General features: G+C 42.2%; 1 long non-coding RNA gene across 1 annotated transcript in view; it reads right to left on the bottom strand.

The window, feature by feature from the left end:
• Positions 1-826: 826 nt before the first annotated feature.
• The window catches only part of LOC132403586 (uncharacterized), a 42204-nt gene continuing 29765 nt past the window's right edge, over positions 827-13265 (bottom strand). Inside the window, exons 2-4 of the long non-coding RNA XR_009515300.1 lie at positions 7359-7417; positions 3909-4032; positions 827-2277 (exon numbers count right to left, since the gene is read on the bottom strand). This is a non-coding gene — a long non-coding RNA (uncharacterized LOC132403586). The remainder of the gene's footprint in view (positions 2278-3908; positions 4033-7358; positions 7418-13265) is intronic.

Below are 13265 nucleotides of genomic sequence, written 5' to 3'. Positions count from 1 at the left end.
TGGTGGTGTGTTTTTGGGCCGATTGAGGGATCAGGCACTTTGCTATGTCCAAGGCTGATTCGTGGGGCATGTAGCCTCGAGGCTAAGAAGCCTGGAGACAGGGTGCGAGTCCATGATCGACTCCATTTCTCACTGATTAAAGAACTGACGAAGATTGAAATCATCAAGGCGAATGCGGAAGGTGTGCGGGTGTTCCGTGCTGTCAGTCAGCCTCTCGCTCACTGCTGACAGAGGAAGGTCCCCAAATTCAGATGATTTCTCTCTCCCTCAATGCTGTCAGAGGATGGTGCTGGAGTTCAGGATCTTGGGCAAGGTTTAGTCAACACCATTTGTGGGTTGGACTCTGCAGTTCACGTCATGAAGTGTTTCTGGTTTTGGGTCACTCCTTTCTCTGTTGTTACTTTGAGTGATTTTAAATCGGGCAGCCTGCAGATAAGAAACACTGAACTGAACTGAATATGCCTGGACTCTTTTAATTTGTGTTTTATATCCTGTGTTTTTTGCTCATTATTTTTTGTTGCCATTTGTATGATCTGTTTTTTAGCACGGAGGGGGTTTTGATGTATTTTTTGTATGGGTTCCGTGTTTTCTTTGTTTCATGGCTTTCTGTGGGGTTGTATACTGCATACGTACTTCGATAATAAATGTACTTTGAAAGTTGATGAGATTATTGCACAATGGTAACTACACAAATATATTCTCGCAGTTGCTACACAATTACTTCAGTGTATTGAACCAATATTGACATAATTCAGAGACAGTTGTTATCAGAGGTAAATCTAACCTTCGATAATGCAACAAAAAAATTCCCAAACAGTGTATTGACAAATAAAGTCAGTCAGGAGTTGTTTGAAGTTATCTGAACATCACTTTCAAAGGATAAAGAAAGACTAGATTCTATGGGAGAAGTATGTTCTGGCTGTTTGCTGATTCAGAAGAATGTTGTGAGAATTGTGTGTTAAAAGACCAGGGCTTGTACAAATCAGCATAAACTCGAAACAAAAGGAAGGTGCTCAATATTTCCATTTTCCATCATCCACATGTAGATGAAGCAAATGAAGACTGTACAATAGAGGAAGTGTTATCGTGTTCGATGTAAAGGGCTCTCTCTTTACAAGAAGACTCTTGACTGTTGTTATGATGATAAACATCAGGTGACATTTAAGCAACACTAGATGAACGCAGAGTTACACTGATGAGCCAGGTACAAAATGCTGCACTTGAACATCGAAACAGCTGGAATCGTGGGTGCAACCACAAAATACCAAAGATCATCAACTGCTATTGCAGGCTTTAGACCAAACATGTTGAGAAGAAAATAGCCAAAAGAAATTTATTGGATTGGAGAAATATGTCATCGTGCAAAGGTGGGCGAGGCTGGGATATTACAAGTGGCACTTCGAAGACAGTAGATTCTCAAAATGAGCTGGGCACATTGCAGGCATCAAAGTCAATCTCAATGTTCCACCATAGTTCTTCAAGATAAGACCAGTGCCTTATGCAAGCAAATTAAAATTAGAGAGAGAGATTGACAAGCTTCTCAGTGAGAAAATATTTGAAACTATCAATATGTGAATGTCCCTCTGTTCCTAGAATTAAAACCAAATGTATTGGATGAAAGTTTCATGTGGGGAACTAAAAAACAAGTGTGTGAGGATTACTTGGGTGAAAGGGTTAACCAGAGTGTAAGCTGAAGTACTCGATCTTTCTGAAGAGGATATCATTACTGGTAACTGGTGCTTATTGAAAGTCAAAGTAAATTTTATTATCCCTGAGATTAATTTTCCTGTATTCAAAGTGAATGGATATATTTCAAGATTACCTTAACATTATGTGCTACAATTAAAAAGGATTAGTGTTTAAAGATTGCCTTGTCAGTTAGTATGAGACAATTGAAGTTGCTTCACAAACTGGAATTCAAGGATTTCAAGGTAGTATAAATCATGTGACAGTGACAGTCCTGAAGAAGGGTCTCGGCCAGAAACATTGACTGTTCATATCCATGGATACTGAGTTCCTCCGGCACTTTGAGTGCATTGCTTTGGATTTCCAGCATCTGCTGATTTTCTCGTGTTTATATCGTGTGATGTCTGCTTTTTTCCTTCCTTCATCCAACAAATTGGCAGAGAAAATTGGACAAAATTTCAAAGAAAAAAATAAGGAATTGTAAGGAGACAGCATTGCAAAAAAGTGATCTGATACTTAACGGGAAAGAATCCTGCAGAGTTATTCATCACAAGAAGCTTGAGGTCAGCTTTAGATAATTTCATTCTCAATCTGAAATCAAAAATACAATACGTACAGTTAAGATGAAAGAATATCACGATAAAAGTGTAAAACTAAGGAGCTTTTGACATGGAAATTAAATCTTTTCATGTAACATCTGTTTTGGACTAAGTGGATTTCTGCTGTAGTTGAGAAGGGTTCAGGACTAATGTCATATCTAGTCATTCTAAGAAATAGATGACTCGTCTGCCAGTTTATAGACCAGTTCCTTTAAGACTCAAACCCTGATCTGGCTTGAAATGTCTTTGGGTACTTCTACATCACTGAGATGTTCATTTGAGGAATTGCTGGGATATCTTCTGAGATGGTTGGGTTAAAGGAGGTTTCCTCTGCAGACAAGGGAACTGAGAAGCAACGTGTTCTGTTTAATGTCAGTTGCACCAGACAGAGGAGATCTCCGGTATATTTAAAATATTTTGTTAGACAATATGAGATCTTTGTTTTAAAAAACTATATTGGAGTGTGGTTTGCTGAATTAGCTTTGAGGGAATAAGGAATATAATAAAGTTTAATTGTTAGTTCTCCCCCCAGTCAGTTTGGATTCACAACAACATCTCCTCCACAATCTCCATTGGCACAGGTGCACCACAAGGCTGTGTGCTTAGCCCCCTGCTCTACTCCCTTTACAATCATGACTGTGGCTAAGCACTGTGCCATATTCAAGCTTGCTGACACCACCACTGTTGCAGGTGGTGACGAATCAGCATATAGGAGGAAAATTGAAAAACTGGCTGCACAACAACCTCTTACTCAATGTCAGCAAGACCAAGGAGCTGATTATTGACTTTAGGAGAAGGAAGCTTGAGGTCCATGAGCCAGTCCTCGTCAGAGGATCAGAGGTGGGGAGGGTCAGCAACCTCAGATTCTTTGGTGTTATTATTTTAGAGGACCTGGCACGTAAGTGTAATTACAAAGAAAGCTGACTGCTCCTCCATTTCCTTAGGAGTTTGCAAAGCTTCACCATGACATCTAAAACTTTGACAAGCTTCTATAGATGTGTGGTGGAGAGTATATTGACTGGCTGCATCACAGACCGCCATGGAGACATCAAGGCCCTTGAATGAAAAATATTACAAAAAATGATGGATACGGCCCAGTCCATCATGGGTAAAGCCCTCCCCACCACTGAGCACATCTACACGGAGCGTTATCACAGGAAAGCAGCATCCATCATCAGGGACCCCCCACCACCCAGATCATGCTCTCTTCTCACTGCTGCAATCAGGAAAAAGGTGCAGGAGCCTCAGGACTCACACCACCAGGTTCAGGAACAGTAATCCCTCCCCCCCTCAACCATCAAGCTCCTGAACCAAATGGGGTATCTTCACTCACCCCATTATTGAAATGTTCCCACAAGCTATGGACGTACTTTCATGGACTCTTCATCTCATGTTCTCAATATTTATTGTTTATTTATTTACTATTATTATTATTATTTATTTCTTTTTGTAGTTGCACAGTTTGCTGTCTTTTGCACACTGGTTGATCACCCAAGTTGGTGTGGTCTTTCATTGATTCTATTATAGTTGTTATTCTGTCATGGATTTATTGAGTATGCCCACAAGCAAATGAGTTTCAGGGTTGTATATGGTGACATATATGTAGGTTGATAACAAACTTACTTTGATCTTTGAGCTGGTGGGGTCATTGCAGATTGGAGATTCTCCAGTGTTACTGCCTGATCTCTGGCAGACACCATTTTTCTCTCAAGAATGTGGTTAGCAGGTCTGGTGCTGGCTCATCAGGCTTTCAAGCAATAAATAAAATGGACAAAAAAAGTTAAAACTCAGCCTACTCATTTTAAAATTAAAAAATGATTGAACAGGAATATTTAACTAGATCCACAATGGCTTCTTCGTGCAAATAATCCATCTGAAGACAGAGCAAAGGAATCAAAAGTACAGAGCCCATTATTCTACTTCGTGTTTTCTAAGTGGAAGAGAAAGAGTGAATATGAATAAATTCTTTATTTTATGGTCTTCCTCTTTCTGACAGGAGGTACCTCACCTAGTTGCTGTCACTGTTCCAATTCTTTGCTGCTGACTGATTTTAGTTAGGCTGACTTGGAGTTCCGCATGAAAGAATCACATTGGATTAATCCCCCCGTGAAATGATGACAGGATGTGTTTTTGAACAAACACTGCACAATGGAAGGACTGTGTTCAGGGGAAAGATATGATATCAGCCCATGTCATAAGAGCTATATTATGTGAATGTTTGTTCCCTGCAACCAGGGAATAACTCTGTCCTTATATGAAATTTACAGATGATAACTTAGTAAAGTCCCATAGCCTATTTTGACGGGATTGCCATACCCTCCATTTTCTTCTTGGGCCATCAGCTCTCAGTGGAGCGTTCGACCATTAACGTCCTTCCGTCTCCGTCGTCCAAGGTCAATGGTATGGTTAGAATTCATCAGTGTTCCTGTAAGCTACTGTATCAAGTGTACAGCTGACTGGCTTTTACACGTTCACCAGAGAGAGCCCTGTTGACCAGCCTTACCCATTCCCACCTCTCACGACAGGGACGTAGGGATAGACTTTGAGAGTTGTTTACTATGACATGTTACATTGTAGCCACAGCCATCTCCTTAAAATAATCACTCTGTTGACCCTTACCTCAGTCGACTAACTTAGCTCTGGTAAAATGTCCACACAGATCCTAATGAATTCAAAACTCACAACTGTACTGCATCAACTCTAAATTATATCAATGCAAATATCCATAAGTTATGTTGACCCCCAGTCAACAATTTCTGATTGTATTTGTTCCTTTAATACCAGTTGATGCACCATCAATAACTCTAGGAGACAGGAAGTGAACGATAGGCTTTTATTAACAGCAAAAGGGAGCACAACATCTCGGAGACTGAGGGAGGAGCAGTGCCCCAATCGCCTTTATACAGGGGTCTGTGGGAGGAGCCACAGGAGCAGTCAGCAGAGGGGCGTGTCCAGACAGGTAGACATAGTTTACCACACCAGTACTCACCAAAACATACTTCTCCCACTTAAAACACCAAAATAGGGGATCTCCCTTTGGCTTAATGACTGATCATTCTCCTTACACCCTGCCCCAGGTCTGGGTATTCTTCCTTGTGATATTACTATTCTGTCTCTGAATTCCTTCATCTTAGAAACATAAAAAACCCACAACACAATACAGGCCCTTTGGCCCACAAAGCTGTACCGAACATGTCCTTACCTTAGAAATTACTAGGCTTACCATAGCCTTTTATTTTTCTAACCTCCATGTACCTATCCAGGAGTCTCTTAAGAGACCCTATCATTTCTGCTTCCACCACTATCACTGGCAGCCCATTCCACGCACTCACCACTCTCTGTGTAAAAAATCTCACCCCTGACATCTCCTCTAAACCTACTTCCAAGCACCTTAAAACTGTGCCCTCTCATGCTAGCCATTTCCGCCCTGGGAAAAAGCCTCTGACTATCCACATGATCAATGCCTCTCATCATCTTGTACACCTCTATCAAGTCATTTTCTTTCTTTTTCCTTACCTATTTTGCACAATTGCTCTTCAATTAATTTGCATCTGACTTATCTGGTTAAACCTCCACCATGGACGGTGGAGGAGGGTTGGGCATGGGACTAGCAACCCCATCCCATAAAAATCAAGAGCTGCAGAAACACCAACAGAAGCCTCAAAGACCTCGTCCTTGGGACGGGAAGGGTCTTCAAAGATGGGCTATATGTGGGGTTAACTTGGAAGACTACCCAGGACTGAGGTCTCTGGCAAGCTGCTGTTGGCGGCCTACGCCCCTGTTGGAGCGACGTGATTAAGGAAGTAAGTAATCTGGTTAGCTTGTGTCCACTTTTCACTAGCTCTGGCCCAAGGCAACAGGAGCATTACCTCCTGCATCTTCTCCCATCAGGCCATTTCATACCAGTTACAGTCAGACACCGGGCTCAGTTCATGGATACAGACAATGATCTATGGACCTCCTCCATCCACCGACTTTAGTCTTGGCCTCAGCTGTTAAATAGCAGCCGTGGATCATTGTCATTGGCTACAAAATGATTCAATACGAGAGAAAAACATCTCATAGTAGGGGATGCTGATGAGATCTGATGAAGTGCCTTGGCCCAAAACTTCGACTGTTTATTCCCATCCATTGATGCTGCCTGACCTGCTGAGCTCCTCCATCACATTGTTTGTATTGCTCTAGATTTCCAATATTTGCAGTACCTCCTGTGTCCCACAAGAATAACCCTTTGCTTATAACATGGGACTCGGAGGGAAAAGTAGTCTTCACATTACAGAAAATTCTAAGGGGTCACCCCAGCATTATAAAAATGTTTCCCAGCGTCGTGCCATCTCACTTTGCAAGTAGAGACAATAATTACACTGGTTCTGTGAGGTGCAATTGCAGAGCAATTGCAGGAGTGCTATTTGTGGTCTGAGTACCCTAAGCTAGAACGGAGAGGATGAAAACTCAGGTGATACACATGCCACCAATTATGAAATAATGAGCTCAGGAAAAGTGCACACACAGAGATTTCAGTTCCAAAGCGTCAGAGTCAGCTGGGAACAAAAGGAAAATCACTCCCTCAAGCTTGTGTGACACACACCAAATGCTGGAGGAGCTCAGCTGGTCAGGCAAAACCTATGGAAATCACTAAATAGTTGATGTTTCAGGCTGAGAACTTTCATCAGGACCTGTCTTCAGCTTGATCAGTTTAGCTGTAAATTGGCATGTTGATTTGGTATTTCTTACAAAAACAATATTTTCCTTCTCAGTTTAGAAATGTTTGAATGGCCTCCAGCCTCAATAGCTTTACTGAAGCAGTTCCAGATGTCCTCTGTTGAAATGCATTATCTCTGATCAGCTGAGCTCCAGTTTTGAGTTCATGGCCCTCGATTACACGGCAAACAAAATCGTTGTTATCGGTATCTGTATAAACATCTCCCATGGGTCAATATGAACTCTCCACATAATTTAACACATCTTTTTGCTGAATCTACTTTGACAGTAAAATCCTTTGCTGAAACATTTTCCCCTCAATAACTGTTCTATAAAGGAGAGCCAAGGCAAAAATGAAAATGCAGTACTCACCATCGAGGACACAGTCTGCCCTCTAAGGTGCCCACGGGATCCTACACATCAGCAGAAACCTGGAAACAAACATAATCGTGAAGAGGCAGGCAGTGAGGGTGTTGAGATTCCTGGATGGCGTTGCCTATGGCCTTTCTGACCAGCTCTTGGGCAGTCCAATGAAAAGGTCCTCAATCAGCCCCTGCCCTCACACTGCACCTGGTGGGTCAGGAGACCAGACATCATCCAGAGGTAAGGGTGTATTTAATCAGGGATGTCTGCAGGAGTGTCCCCCAGTAATGGGTCCACTGTGACAAAGGAAGGGGAAGAACTGGGATAAAGGGTGAAGGTCACTAAAGTACCAGGCAAAGTCTCTGATGATGCGTGAACATGAGTAAAGCAGGAGCAGAACGAATTTCAGCCTACAGGCAGTGATTAATCTTTCACTGGTGCAGAACAATCACTGCTGTCCTTGGAGTTTTAAGCATCAAGCTCATCAACATACTAATGAAGTCTTCCCTCCAGTGGTTTGAATCCTGGCAGAGGGCTGCCCATCCCCCTCCCCCTCCCCCTCCCCCCACCTCTCCGCATTTGAGCAGAGTGTGACCTCTCTCAAAGGCATCACATTGGACTAATCTCTCTGTGAACTAATGACAGGCAGTGACTCAGAAAATCGTTACAACACAATGGAAAGACTGTGCATGGAGCAAAGATATGGCATCCGCCTTTTCCACTTCCTCAGACAGTCCCTCGGAGTCAAGAATGAATTGCTTCCACTCTAGTTTTATTTTTTATTGAGCTACAGTGTGGAACAGGCCCTTCTGACCCATCGAGCCACACTGTACAACGACCCCCCAATTTAATCTGGGCCTAATCACGGGACAATTTACAATGACCAGTTAACCCACCGACTGGTACGTCTTTGGACCGTGGAAGGAAACCGGATCACCCGGAGGAAATCCACACAGTCACAGGGAGAATGTGCAAACTCCTTACAGGCAATGGTGGGCCGGTTCTACTGTAAAGCATTGTGCTAAGCACTATGCTATTGTGCCACCCCAGTCCTTCGTAGGGACAGAAAGTTACAGAAAAAGTGCAGGCACAAAAAAACTGCAGATGAAGGGTCTCGACCCGAAAAGCCGACTGGCTAGTTCTCTCCACAGATGCTGCCTGACTCACTGAGCAGAAGCTTGAAATATGAAATACAAAATTAAAATGGAAAATACTGGAAATATTCAGCATGTCAAAGAGCAGCTGCAGGAAGCAAAACAGGTAACATTACCACATCCTGATGAAGGGTCTCAACCCGAAACTTTGATTTATTATTCCTTTTCCACAGATGCTGCCTGACCTGCTGAGTTCCTTCTGTATTCTGTGTACGTTACTCTGTGTTAATGCTATTGGTAGGGCACCTTACCAGGACAGTGAGAATCTCAGACATTATCATGGATAGGGTAGGAGGTGGCTAAAGAGCAGATTGTGAGGTGCCCCTTGCTTTGCGGTTCTTTTGGGACCTGGATCCCAGCGAATCGCACAAGGGCTGTGGATAGGGCTTTAAACTAAACAGTAGGGTATCAGTTCAACAGATTGGAGAAACAAGGATAAAGTAAGAAAGAAAAATGTGGATAAAGATAAAGAAAAAGCAAAAGATAAAAAAGAAAAGTAAGAGTAGAGTAAAGTCAAGTGCAAAAGAGGAAAGGATTACAAGATTTTTAAAAGTACAGTGAGTGTAAAGGCACTTTATCTGAATGCCCATGGTATTCGAAATAAGGTCAGTGACCTTGTGGCACAAATCAGCACAAAGGGTATGATTTAGTGGCCATTACAGAGACATGGTTGCAGGGTGGAGAGGATTAGGAATTAAATATCCAAGGATATCAGGTTATATGGAAGGAGAGGCAGGAAGGTAAGAGAGGTGGGGTAGGGCTCTTAATTAGGGATGAGATCAGGGCAATAGTGAGAGATGATATAAATGCTAAGGAGCAGAATGGTGAATCCATTTGGGTTGAGATTAGGAATGTAAATGGAAAAAAGCCACAGTGGGGGCTGTCTGTCAGCCATTGAATAATAACATTACAATGGCAGAGGCAATAAACAAATGTCTGGGGCGTATAAGAGTGGAATAGCAGTTATCATGGGGAACTTTAACTTGCACCAAGTTGGTCGAGGCAGTCGTAGAATGCATCCGTGACGGCTTTGTTAAACAGCATGTTACTGAATCTACAAGGGAACATGCTGTCTTATGTCTGGTCCTGTGCAATGAAACGGGTAAAATTAGTGATCTTGTAGTTAGGGATCCTCTTGGAAAGAGTGACCACAGCATGACTGAATTTCTCATACAAATGGAGGATGCAACAGTTCAATCTAAAACCAGTGTATTATGCCTAAACAATGGAGACTACAATGGGATGAGGGAGGATTTGGCTAGTGTAGACTGGGAACACAGGCTATATGGTGGGACAGTTGAGGAACAGTGGAAGACTTTCAAAGAGATTTTTCGCAGTGCTCAACAAAAGTATATTCCAGTTAAAAGCAAGGACAGTAAGGGTGGGGAGAGTTAGCCTTGGATAACTAAGGAAATAAAGGAAGGCATCAAACTAAAAGCTTATGCATACAAAGTCGCCAGGAGTAGTGGGAAACTTTGAAAGCAACAAAGAATGAGCAGTAAAGCAAGAGAGGATAGATTATGAAAATAAACCAATACATAATATAAAAACTGAAAAAAATTATAACTATGTAAAGCAGAAAAGTGTGGCTAAAGTGAATGCAGGTCCCTGCTTGGAGGACGAGAAGGGGGAATTGATATTGGGTAATGAGGAAATGACAAAGGCTTTGAATGACTATTTGTGTCAGTCTTCACGGTGGAGGACATATCTAACATGCCAAAGAGAGATATTATGGATGAGATGGGAAGTGAGGACCTCAATACGATAGCTATGACTAAAGAAGTAGTGCAGAGCAAACTTGTGGGCCTGAAGATAGTAAGTCCCCTGGTCCTGTTGGAATGCATCCCAGAGTACTGAAAGAAATGGCAGAAGTTATAGAGAGGCTTTGGTAATAATTTACCAAAACTTCCTGGACTCTGGGCAAGTCCCAGCAGACTGGAAGACAGCGAATGTCACGCCACTGTTCAAAACAGAATGTAGGCAAAAGGCAGGTAACTATAGGCCAGTTTAATGTCTGTAGTTGGGAAAATACTTGAAGCTATTATTAAAAAAGAAATAGCGAACAATCTGGAAAGAAATGGATCCATCAGGCAGACACTGTATGGATTCAGTAAAGGCAGGTCCTGTTCATCAAACTTAAGAGTTCTTTGAGGATATAAAGAGTTCAGTGGAGAGAGGGGAACAGATGGACGTTATTTACTTGGATTTCCAGAAAGTCTTCAATAAGCTGCCTTATAAAAGACCTAACCATAAGATAAGGATGCATAGAGTTGGGAGTAATGTATTAGCATGAATAGAGGATTGGTTATCTAATAGAAAGTTAGGAACAGCGAGTTAGGAAACAAGAATGTTAATCTGGTTGGCAGTTAGTGATGAACAGCGTGCCACAGGGTCAGTGATGGGCTCGCAACTGTTCACGATATATGTTAACAATCTGGAAGAGGGGACTGAGTGTACTGTATCTAAATTTGCTGATGATACTAAATTGAATGGAAAAGCAAATTGTACAGAAGATACAGAGAGTCTGTAGAGAGCTATAGATAGGTAAAGTGAGTGGGCAAGGGTCTGGCAGATGAAGTACAATGTTGGTAAATGTGAAGTCATCCACTTTGGAAGGAAAAATGGAAGAGCCGGTTATTATTTAAATGGTAAAAAATTGCAGCAGGTTGCTGTGCAGAGGGATTTGAGAGTGCTTGTAGGTGCAGTAGGTTATCAAGAAGGCAAATGGACTGGTGGCCTTCATTGCTGGAAGGATTGGATTTAAGAGCAGAGACGTTATGCTGCAACTATACAGGGTACTCTATTCCCAGAGAGTGGCGAATCTGTGGAATTCCCTGCCCAATGAAGCAGTGGAGGCTACCTCAGTAAATATATTTAAGACAAGGTTGGATATATTTTTGCATAGTAGAGGAATTAAGGGTTATGGGGTAAAGGCAGGTAGGGGGAGATGAGTCCATGACCAGATCAGCCATGATCTTATCGAATGTTGGAGCAGGCTCGATGGGCCAGATGGCCTACTCCTGCTCTTTCTCCTACTTCTTGTTATGTTCCTTGAGGCTCAGCAGGGCAGGCTGCATCTATCGGAGCTTTGTAAACTACGCCAAATCCATTGGAAGAGTGAATAAACCAGCCTTTACTAGGGCAGTTAGAGATGAAATTAAATGTTAAAATTGCCAGTAATGCCAGATCCCTAAATATAAACCAGAAAATATTTCCCACACTATCATTTCAGAACTATTGCATCTTCCACTCACCACTTTCAGATGCTCTGAATCTGCGAACTGCATTGCTTAAATGTACTTTTTATTTCTTTCAAACACAAAGAGGGAAGGAGACTAAATGGGGCTCTTACAAATAATATTGGCTTCACCAGAATAAATCAAAAAGGAAAAAGCCTTTTCCTACAATATGAAAAGGGCAAAGGTTTAACTTTCAAAGTTTTGCAGTTGATAAAAACTCATTGAACTGAGATCTGAGTTTCAAATGGTGAGGCAACTTTTAGAGAATCATAGACATTATAAGGGCATGGTTTGATTTAGATCATTTCAGGAAGCCTATTCTAAATTTAGAAAGTCAACAACCTTGCTCAGGGAGAGGGAAAGCAGCCAAAAATTCTTCAAGTACAAAAATTCACCACTGGATAACTCCTTCCATGAGTGTTTAATTAGTTCATCTAACCAAAACATAGTTACATATAAAAAAAAGCATCAGTCAATTCCTGCTGGTTGGCTTGTTGATTTATGATACAAGAGCTCTAGACTTGTGTAAAGGTGACAGTAGAGTAAATATATCAGCTGTACAGCACAGACACAAGACATTCCAGTCCAACATATTTCTGCAACACAATCCCTCCTCCACCCATTTTCCATCAGCATACCCTTCTATTTCCCCCTTTTTGATATGTTTAACTGCCTCTCAGCCAATTCCATGCATTTTTTTCAATTGCTCTCTGCCGGCAATTGACTATTTTCTGGTCCGTGTATTTGGTAAAAAGGTTTCTATTGGATCGTTCCTTGGCCTCCTCGCTTTTTTTGTCAAGGTGGTGCCGAGCTGCGGTCTCCAAAGTAGCTCCGTGTATTAAGTTTGTAAGGCTGGTTTTGGGCACCGAGGGAGTTATAGGTCAGGTTAGAGTTAGGGGAGGAGCAAGAGACCAGGCCTCCACTCCACATTCCACGTTCAAGGTCCAGTGATGTGGATGGATGCTGGGCTATGCCAGTCACTGAGTCACAGGACTGGATATCCGTGTGAGCAGGAGGAATGTGGACTGAATAGTCACTGAGCTCAGAGTTCAGGGTCCTGTCACTGGCTTGCTCAGGGGTCAATACCAAAGATCAGAGCCCAAAATTTGATCGGTAGCCCAGAAGTCAAAGCCCAATGGCCAAAGCCCGGAAACTGGAGGCTAGAGGCCTGTCCTGGCGTTGGAGGGAGGATAGGGACTGTTGCTGTGGCTGTTTTCTTGCTTGTGTTCTGTGTTATTCTGCTGATCACTGAGGCCATGCTACGTTGGCAGCGGAATGTATAATGACACTTGCGGGCTGCCCCCAGCACATCTCTAGGCTCTGTTAGTTGTCAACACAAACAATACATTTTTCTGTATGTTTCAATGTAAATGTGATTAGTAAATCTGAATCTGAGTGAAAAAAGGCTGGTTACAAGGATATAGAAGCAATGTTTTGGTCAATTGTGCCTGTTCCAATACCTAGTAAGAGCATGACTAATCTTTTATTCACCTCTAGTAATACCTCATTCTCTTAACACCCAA

This window comes from Hypanus sabinus, chromosome 13, assembly GCF_030144855.1.
Source record: "Hypanus sabinus isolate sHypSab1 chromosome 13, sHypSab1.hap1, whole genome shotgun sequence".
NCBI lineage: Eukaryota > Metazoa > Chordata > Chondrichthyes > Myliobatiformes > Dasyatidae > Hypanus > Hypanus sabinus.
Note: the sequence above shows the minus strand (reverse complement) of the source record. Positions and strands in the feature narration are given on the sequence as shown.